Genomic DNA, 9,516 nt, shown 5'->3' on the forward strand with positions numbered 1-9,516 from the left:
AAAATATTTATTGAAATTGGGAGGTTAATAAAAAGCCTGACAGAATATTAGTCTTTCATCTGAAGCAATTGCAACACTGTAATATTATCTCTACAATGATGCAGACACAGTAAAATTCTGTTTTTTATTTTTTATTTAGAATATATTACAGCTAAATATAACAAAGGAATAAATTAATGATATTTTACATAATATAGTTTTTCCTAGCCATGCATGATCAAGCAGCCTATTTAACAGTACTATTATCTCTCCAAGAAATAATATATCCATGAAAAATCCTGATACAGATGGTGAAATAGATACATTTAGATTTTTGTTTTTAAACCAAACACTTTTATATGGTTTCAATTCTTCTGACTGAGCTGGAAATTTATGATGATGTCTTTTTTAAATAAATGTTTTCTATCCCCCTATGTTGAGAATTAGCAGTAATGCTTGTTAAATCATGTTGAGTTATTGTTATTGTTTCACTTCTTTGCTGTGCATTGATACAAAAATATTAATAGGCCACTAACATGTAGGTTATTGCTATTACTACAAACATTAAAAAAATGTGCAAGCCATTTAATTTCCCTTTAGGGAAATTAAAGTTGGACTTTGAAGAAGCAGGATGGGATAGGAAGAGTACTGATGCTTTTGGGCTTTGGTATCGGAGAAGATTCCGGAGAACACCGGCAGGCCAAGAAAACGAACAAATGGATTATTGACCAAAGTAACCCAGAACCCTCACTAGAAGCATAAATGTCCAGTCTCAAATTATCCTATTTTGAACTAATTATCGAAAGGCTTAGATTTCTGCAGAAGGCTATATAATGCTGGGAAAAATGGAAGGAAAGAGAAGAAGATGATCAGCAGCAAAATGGATGGGTTTAATTACAATGGTGGTAGATGCACTGTTGGAAGATCTGAAAGATGGGATTAGGGACAAATTGTTATGGAGAAATCTATCTATGTGGTCGCTAAGAGGCAACACCAACTTGATAGCATGTCATCAATCAAACAAAATCAGTGTAGATTATATACAATATTTCTCACAAATGAAGGTGACTGTCCCAGGATAATGTTGCAGGATCCAATCTGGGTCAGTTACAGGACCAGCAGTTTAGTCTTCTGAGTTTTGAAATCATGCTGGAGCCCATCCTCAGGGAACTTCTCTCTAGCAAAATGTGCTCTCTCCGCTAGAGAGAAGTTCCCCGAGGATGGGGGCTCCAGCATGAGTCCAAAATCTCAGAAGATTAAACTTCTGGTCCCAGTGACCGACCTAGATTGGATCCTGCTATATACAATATCACCTTTAATTATCAATCCTACACAATCTGGTTTTATAAAAAGTACTCAAGTGCCCATGTTTTCCTGCTTTAGAAAAGGCCTGCTTCTTCAAGGCTAAGAAAAGACTCTAAAAACATTTAAAACATTATAGCAGACATGTCAAACTCTATTCTATTGGACTATTCAAACATATAACTAGCCCATGGCTAGCTATCACCACTCTTTATTTTGTAAAACTGGTAAAAATGTTAGGCAACTGAAATTCATTCATTTTACTGCCAAATGTTTGAGGAATAACCTTGACCCATGCCTTCTCTGCTGTGTACACACACACACACACACACACACACCCAGAATCTCTCATACATCTAGTGAACACAAAACTCAAACAGGTGATTTTTGAGTTAACCCTGTTTCTCAGCCCAACCTGAGAAGTTGTGGGGAAAATAGGAAGGAGTATTATATATGTTTGCTGCCTTGAGTTGTAAAAATAGTAAAGAGTTGTAAAATAGTAAAAAAAAATGTAAAAAATAGTAAAGGTAGGATATAATATAAATAAATAAATCCAGGTTGGCTGTTCATATAATAAATAATTTGACTTTTAAAAAGTTATATTTTCCTGAATAGTTCATTTCAAAACGATATCAAAGTAATTTACTTGAACCAAACTTAATAGAAGCATTTGGGAATAATTCCAACCATGATATGTTTCTCTCTTCTTCAGTATATGGACCAGAACAATGGTAGCTTATGCTGTATAAGAATAATTGGGCTTTTTTTAAATGGGAATGTGCTGTATACCACAGGTGTAGAACTATGGTTCTACTTTCTTAGATCAATTTCAGATGGTTAATGCTGTTACTGCAGAAAAAGCTACTTATTTCATGTAAATTCCATCTGGGAAAGGATTGCCCTATAAAAGATAGAGTGTACTCATTATTTGAAGCAAGAAATGCTTCATCTTAAAATTTCTTATATTTCCACATATTTGACCTAATATAGTGAGAAAAATTGCAAACAGCAACAGCTTTAACTTTAATGATATAAATTTGTATTTGTTTGTAGTCTTGTGTAAAATTTACAAGTAATAATAGTAGGGATAACTAAGCCAAAATATAAAGGAATTTTAGAAGATTTTGAAAGAGTTAAATTAGAGAGTCAAAACAAACAACAAAAGACAAAAACTGGCTACCATTGTAATACACTACAAGCAAAACAAAAATGTAAAAACAATCTTTCTGATACATTTCCAGCAAGTGTACAATTCCACTTCTTACTGATCTTTACTGGCGAATTCCCTTCCTATTTTCCCACTTTCTGAAAATAAGACAAGCTATACATTTAAAAAAAATAAATCAAAAACAGTTTCTATAGCTCAGGTTCCTTAGGCTATGACTTTAGCAGCCAAGAATAAATGTCTTAATGCCTGAGCAGTAGGCACTTTGAACTGATGGCCTGCAATATAAATTACACCACTTTGGGGCCTTGTCTGAATCTGATGAACACTATTCTGCAAAATCTAGTTTAATTTGACAAGTGGAAGCTCCTAACAAAAACTCTGTAGAACTAAAGAAATAATATGTTGATTTAGAATTCAGGGTATTCAGGATGAATAAGTACTAGACCAATATATCAATATTTTTCCTTTGTCTTAAAGCAAAAGAGAAATTTTTGTGTTCAAAAATGTACAAAAGATGGAAAGAAAAAAGTTCTATTACACCAAAAAGTATAAATAAAATTTCACAATGTAAAAAATAAGGTAAATATAAATGAGTCTGATTGTCCTATTAGGTTATTACAAAAATGCTGAGTCATGGCACCAACTTTATGGAGCACATTTTCCCTTGAAAACATTTAGGCTCTTCTCTCCTGATTTTTAAAAAGTTTCTGAAAACCTTTGTTTGAAGTGGTCCTTTGATGCATTTGAAGCATATGAGAAGAGAAAGGGCCTTTGTTTATGCTTTTTCATTGATTTCATTAATATTGTGTTTATATGGTAATATTGCTATTGAGATTTTATATATCACAGAGAGAGATGAAGATAAGTTGGTGTAAAATTTTGTTCATAAGTAAAGAAATAATTTTTCATAAATAGCTTTAGTTATTTTCACACAGTTTGCAATATGGTATGTCATAGAAAGTTCCTCATGTCAAATTTCTTTCTTTCAGCTGTTTTGAGTTTATCTATCATGTTATTAAGCAAAGTGAGATAGCTTTTGGGATCCTATCTATCAAAGCATTGAGGATTTGTGGGATTGGAGTAAAAAAACATAGGTTGAATACAATTCACATCCTTTTACAAAAGTTATTGAATTGAGCAATCCTCTTGAAAAATATATTAAAACCATATTTTTTCTAAATTATGAAATAAATATCTTTGCAAAAATGGCATTTGTTGTATCATGATAATAAATTCAAAACAGTAATATGTGTATTCAGAAGCCTACGCATTTCTCAAGAAAGTCTGAATATTTAAAATATAGTTTGCCTTCCCTATTCACTGTGTTTTCTTATAAAGCTATGCCAGTTGAATGTTTAGGCCTGTTTTAACTACTTTTCAATACTGTCCTCTGGAGCATAATAAGGACATTTTTCTTTGCAATAACAACAAGCAGATGGTATAATAGTTGGACATACTAGGTTTCATCTGGATGTCTTTGTCAGTGACCACTGGTGGGATATGGGAGGGATTATTGACAAGACCATGTTTATGTTTTTAAAGATAAGTACATAGAGAAATTTCTGTTCAAATGCTTAACTACAGAATGGAATACTAAATCTCATTATATATATATAGAGCGCCATATCCATAAAAGGCTTCCCCATCGACTGGAAGTTACCCTGATGATGCTGACAGTTGCCAGCGAAAGCTTGGTATTGTGTTTTATTAAACTTTTATAGTTTTATAAACTTCCTGGTGTTCACACATTTTTATGCCAGCTGATATATATATATATATATATATCTCACTCGTTTGTCTTCAGTGTTATTTTTAACCATATATATATATATATATATATATATATAAGTGCTTTTTGAACACCCTGTCAGCCTAAATATGGGAGAGAGAGAAGATCTCATGGCCATGTGACAGAATGTAATTAATGTTGCTAGTTTCTGGGCAAGATCTGTTTAACTTATATATATGTATATATAAATCTTGTATTTTATATTTTAAAGTTTATGTTATATAGTATGCCTTATTTTAATTGTGATGCTTCTGACCCAAATAAACATTCTGGTATGAATAATTTTCTAGAAGTGTTGAGCTTGATAGCATCAGGACCAAATATAAAATGATCCAAACTTTTAATCTAATTTTCAGCAATTTTTAGACAATGAATTATCTATTTTATTAATTAGAAGTAAAGTAACATACCAGTACTAAAATATGTGATTCTAATTTCTCTATTTGGGGGTAAATATAACATTCTTTTTCCACTGAAATTCTCATTATTGCATTTCTATGATTGCATCCAAATTCTGCATCCATTTAATCAGGCAATCTTTGACCTGTTCAGCTTCTGAATCACACTTNATGAATTATCTATTTTATTAATTAGAAGTAAAGTAACATACCAGTACTAAAATATGTGATTCTAATTTCTCTATTTGGGGGTAAATATAACATTCTTTTTCCACTGAAATTCTCATTATTGCATTTCTATGATTGCATCCAAATTCTGCATCCATTTAATCAGGCAATCTTTGACCTGTTCAGCTTCTGAATCACACTTCAGCAGCACTTATATGAGGCTCAGCAGGTGTTCTGAGTTGCATATTTTAAGATTTAAAATCCAGAAAAATATCTAAGTGTTCTTCCTTGTTTCCGAATTTTTTTAATTCTAGGCTATTTATTTGAAGACACTAAGTTCAGTTATATAGACTAGACCATTCTGTATTAAGAGTTTTAAAAATATTTTATCTTCACCTCATTAATAAACAAATGTTGCAGTCCAAATGAATTTCCTTTTAATTAAATTAATTAAATTACTGAATTAATTAGTGCTTTCCTCTGTATAAAATAAACATTTGATAGCAAAGTAAGAAAAGGAGAAAAGTCTCAGGTTATTCTTTTTCTTTATTCCACACCTTGTATATATTACATAGATACTGCACTTGATCTTAGACAAAAGGTCAAGGAGCGAGAATACTAGAACTGTCCTCAAATAATGAATTTGGGATATATATCACCAAATAAATTAAGGTATCACATCCCAATATTTATCATCTGAAAAGATATCATCTGTTGCAATTCTGAAATTTCATAGGACCTTCACTTTAGCCAGTGAATGATAGATTTAAACACGGGAAAGTGAAGAACTATATAGTGCATGTGCTTCATTGCAATAGAAGTCCTTAAATGCATGCTTTTTAAAAAAAATAACCACTCATGTCTTAAAAGTAAAATTGATGTTGTAGATTTTTTTTCCTTTCTCCAACATCACCAATGCAAAATTAAGCAAAATGAAGACTAGCACTTACTTTAGAAAATTTGCCTATTATACAATTTATAATAAGATATTTCAGGTACCACAAATAGAGTTGAGTTGAGCTGAGTTGGCTGACTGGCCCAAGTTCATCCATCTGACTTTCATGGCCAAGGCAGGACTTAAACATATGGCCTCATGTTTTCTAGTCATTGTTTTAACAACAACACCAAACTGTCTCTCACACTTCTAATTGTATTTAGATTTTTGTGATGATCCATATCCAAACCCAGTTGGGACCTCTTCCATTGTAGCTCCCCAATAATAAAACTTGATCTCTAGTAAAATTATATTAATCTAATCTTTACTTATATTTAAGCAGATTTGAAACTTCTGAGTCTTTCATCTTTCCATGGATTTTAAAATAAAATTCATTCTAATGAATATATAAATATTGTGATACTCATTTTAATTTCTGAACTCTTTTTGCATAGATGCCTAAGTATCTGTATCCATATATTAAGAGACATATCAATATGTGTGCTACAAATCCTTCAAGCTGAAAACATCAAATACACTGAAATCAAGAAGTTTAGAAGTGAATATTTCATGAAAGTTAAGATCTTGAAGTCCAAACTCAGTGGAGGATATACCATCAAGGCAATTAACATCTGGGTAGTTCCAGTCATTAGGCACACAGCTGGAATAATGTACTGAGCTAAAGCAGAACTAAAAGCTCTGGATAGGAGAGTAATGATAAGGAATCAAGGCACTGAAAAAATATCTGAAGGACAGTGAAGAAGATATACCAAAGCTTGTAAATCATGAAGGCTTGCTGAGTACTGGACATAGGTCTTTGAGAAAAACCAAATGAAGAATAGAAAAGAAACATGGCAAGGCAAAGAATAACATGCCCAATACATAAGCAAAAGTAACATGCAAAGCAGATAACAACAAGACCTGGAAATGATTAAAAGAAAAAAAACTGAGGAAGAGACAGAGAGGGTAATTCTGGCTGCACAAGTCAAAGCCTTAAGAACAAAATGCATACAAAGTGCTCTAGGACTTTAGAATACAAACAATCAAACACTTGCCACATTAACACCCCAGCCAAAAATCTGGATAGTGGTTATTCTAATAGCTGGAGATAGCAGAATAGAATACTGTAGAAAGAACCAGAGAAAACAATAAAATACAAAGACCTGCAAATAAAAATAGAACAACTGTTTCAGAAAAAAAAAAAAAGCAAAGGTAGTACCAATAGGAATAGAAATCTTTGGTGCAATCCCATAATAATAATAGTAATAGTAGTAATAATAATAATAATAATAATAATAATAATAATAATAATAATAATAATAATAGTAGTAATCATCATCATCATCATCATCATCTGGAGGACCACTTGAACATCATCAGAACTGATAAAATCATGACTAGTCAATTGCAAAAGGCACCTTACACAGTGGTGGGATTCAAATATGTGAACAACCGGTTCTCTGTGTGGATGTTGCTTCTGGAAGTCCATTCTGGGCTTGGGCAACAAAAAATTAGCTACGGTTCTGCTGGATCTGGCTGAATCCCACCACTGACCTTACATTATGCAGTGATAACCTTTAACATCAGATACCACTTAATGAGGCTGTTCGAACAATTTCATTTACAAATATCTCTCTAGTTTTGTTTGCTGATTTGACAAAAAAATTAGAAATCAGGAAGCATTTCTTTCTTTACAGACTTCAAAGTCAATATTTCTTTTTGGTCTGGTCTTACATGTATTTCTGCAATTCTTCAAAAGCATTTTTCACAGAAATATGTATTTTGTTTATGCAAAGCTAATAATTAATACTTAATAGCTGAACTACATTCAACTGAAACAAAACCACTAATATTTAATATGCAATGTCTCTTCCAATATAAGGGCAATAAAATAAATAAATCAAGCATCAGAATCCTGTAGTTTACCATTTTACATGATTAGCAATAACAAATATAAAATAGCCTGAGAGAACCAATTAAAGAATATTATTTCTCTGCTACCAATCTTCCCATTCTATACCCATTTTCTGATTATTATTATGAATATAGCAGCTTCATTTGTCATACTCCACTAACTTTCAGCACATTATTATTGCTTTCATAAACAAACTCCTTTGTCTATGCATGCCTAAACATGTATAACAGATTTCATTAGAAAATCAATGCTATTAAAATTATGCATCTACAAAATTCTTTAGATCTATTTTATGTGAAGTTGAATGGTCAATATGAAGTAGTGAAGAAATACGTGAACATTTCTCTTGTAATAATTTAAGAACACTTCCTATGTGAATTTTGCAAATGATCTTCACAATAGTCGCTGGTTTGAGATGGGTGGCTATATAATTGAATTTAAATAACAATAAATAACCAGCTAAAAGTTCTCATCCCTCATGAAAGGTAACAGGAGATAGGTAAAAAACTAGCTTTCTCTGTGGGATTTCTCTCTTGTGACATATCTTGCTGCATGAAACAAGAACATTCACTTTTCTGATATTTCAGAAATTTGTAAAAAGTTGGCTGTTCAATATACCAGCCTGGGATAAGTGATAGATGATGGAATAATAAAGATTTATTATGTTTATTGTGGGTTTTTGGTACTTTAACTTGTTTAACCTTTATTTTATTTATCTAACTTTAAAAGTTATACTTATTGGTGTTAACAATATGCTATAAGACTCATAGGTTGCTTAGAAGTAACAATAATTAGTTAATAAAAATTCTTTGTGAGTAATTAAATTCAATAATCTTCAGTACGTAGAGCCATAAATGCATGTAAACCCAAACTATTCAGTATTTCATTTTGTGGAATTCATTGGGACTTTGTATAGGTGAGGTAAGGTAAGATAAGGTAAGATAAGGTACGGTAAGGTAAGATGAGTATTAGAAGTTTAGGCTGCATTAAAGATTTACAATACCCACATTTATTTAAACATATGATTTATTGATAGATAGAAATATCATAACACAGTGTCAGTTTTAAAATTTCTAATTTTCCAGAATTTGAAATATACTTGAATATATCAGAAATCAGAATTTGCCAAGTTTGGGCTGTATGCTGACAGACATTGTAAGAAATGATGCAAAAAACTTTCTGTAATGATTTGAATTCTTTTTGTCCATGATTTGAGAATGAATTATTAACATGAAAGAAAAGCAACATTTACTAAAATTATTATTGTCTCCTGCATTTAATTCCATTAGACATTGCTGCAGTGCCTTCTATATCAGCCATGGTAGTTATTTTGGTTTGGTCATTTCCTAAACTAAGCAGGCATGCTGCTTTTATAGTTAGAAACCTTAATTAACAAACAAAGAATCTAACTGATCTAGTAGATGGGGGTACATACATATCGCCAAGGTTAGGAAAGAGTTAAGAGATGGAAATGCGCAGAATAAAAATTAGAAAGAAAAACTTCTTGTTAAGGTTTGCCTAAGATTTAGTGGATACAGTGCTGTTTAATGAAAAAAGGGAAATAGTTTGCATCCTGGTTCATTTGCTAAATATTTTGTGCGAGCTAGTTTTTACATGTATAAACAGCAGTAAAACTGTGTACAATATAAAATCTATATTAGAGCTCCTTAAATTAAGATTCATAGGCATTTACAAGGAATGCAGTTTGTAGGGGTTCCCAATCCCCGGACTGCGACCCACTACCAGGCGATGGCCTGTTCAGAACTGGGCTGCGGAAGCAGTGGGTGAGCCTGTGCATGCCCGGAGCTCCCATTGCATATGCAATGGGCAGGTGAGCATGCACAGTGCCATTTCTGCAACCCC

The sequence above is a fragment of the Protobothrops mucrosquamatus genome, unplaced genomic scaffold, assembly GCF_001527695.2.
Source record: "Protobothrops mucrosquamatus isolate PMUCROS unplaced genomic scaffold, P.Mucros_1.0 scaffold34, whole genome shotgun sequence".
Lineage (NCBI taxonomy): Eukaryota > Metazoa > Chordata > Lepidosauria > Squamata > Viperidae > Protobothrops > Protobothrops mucrosquamatus.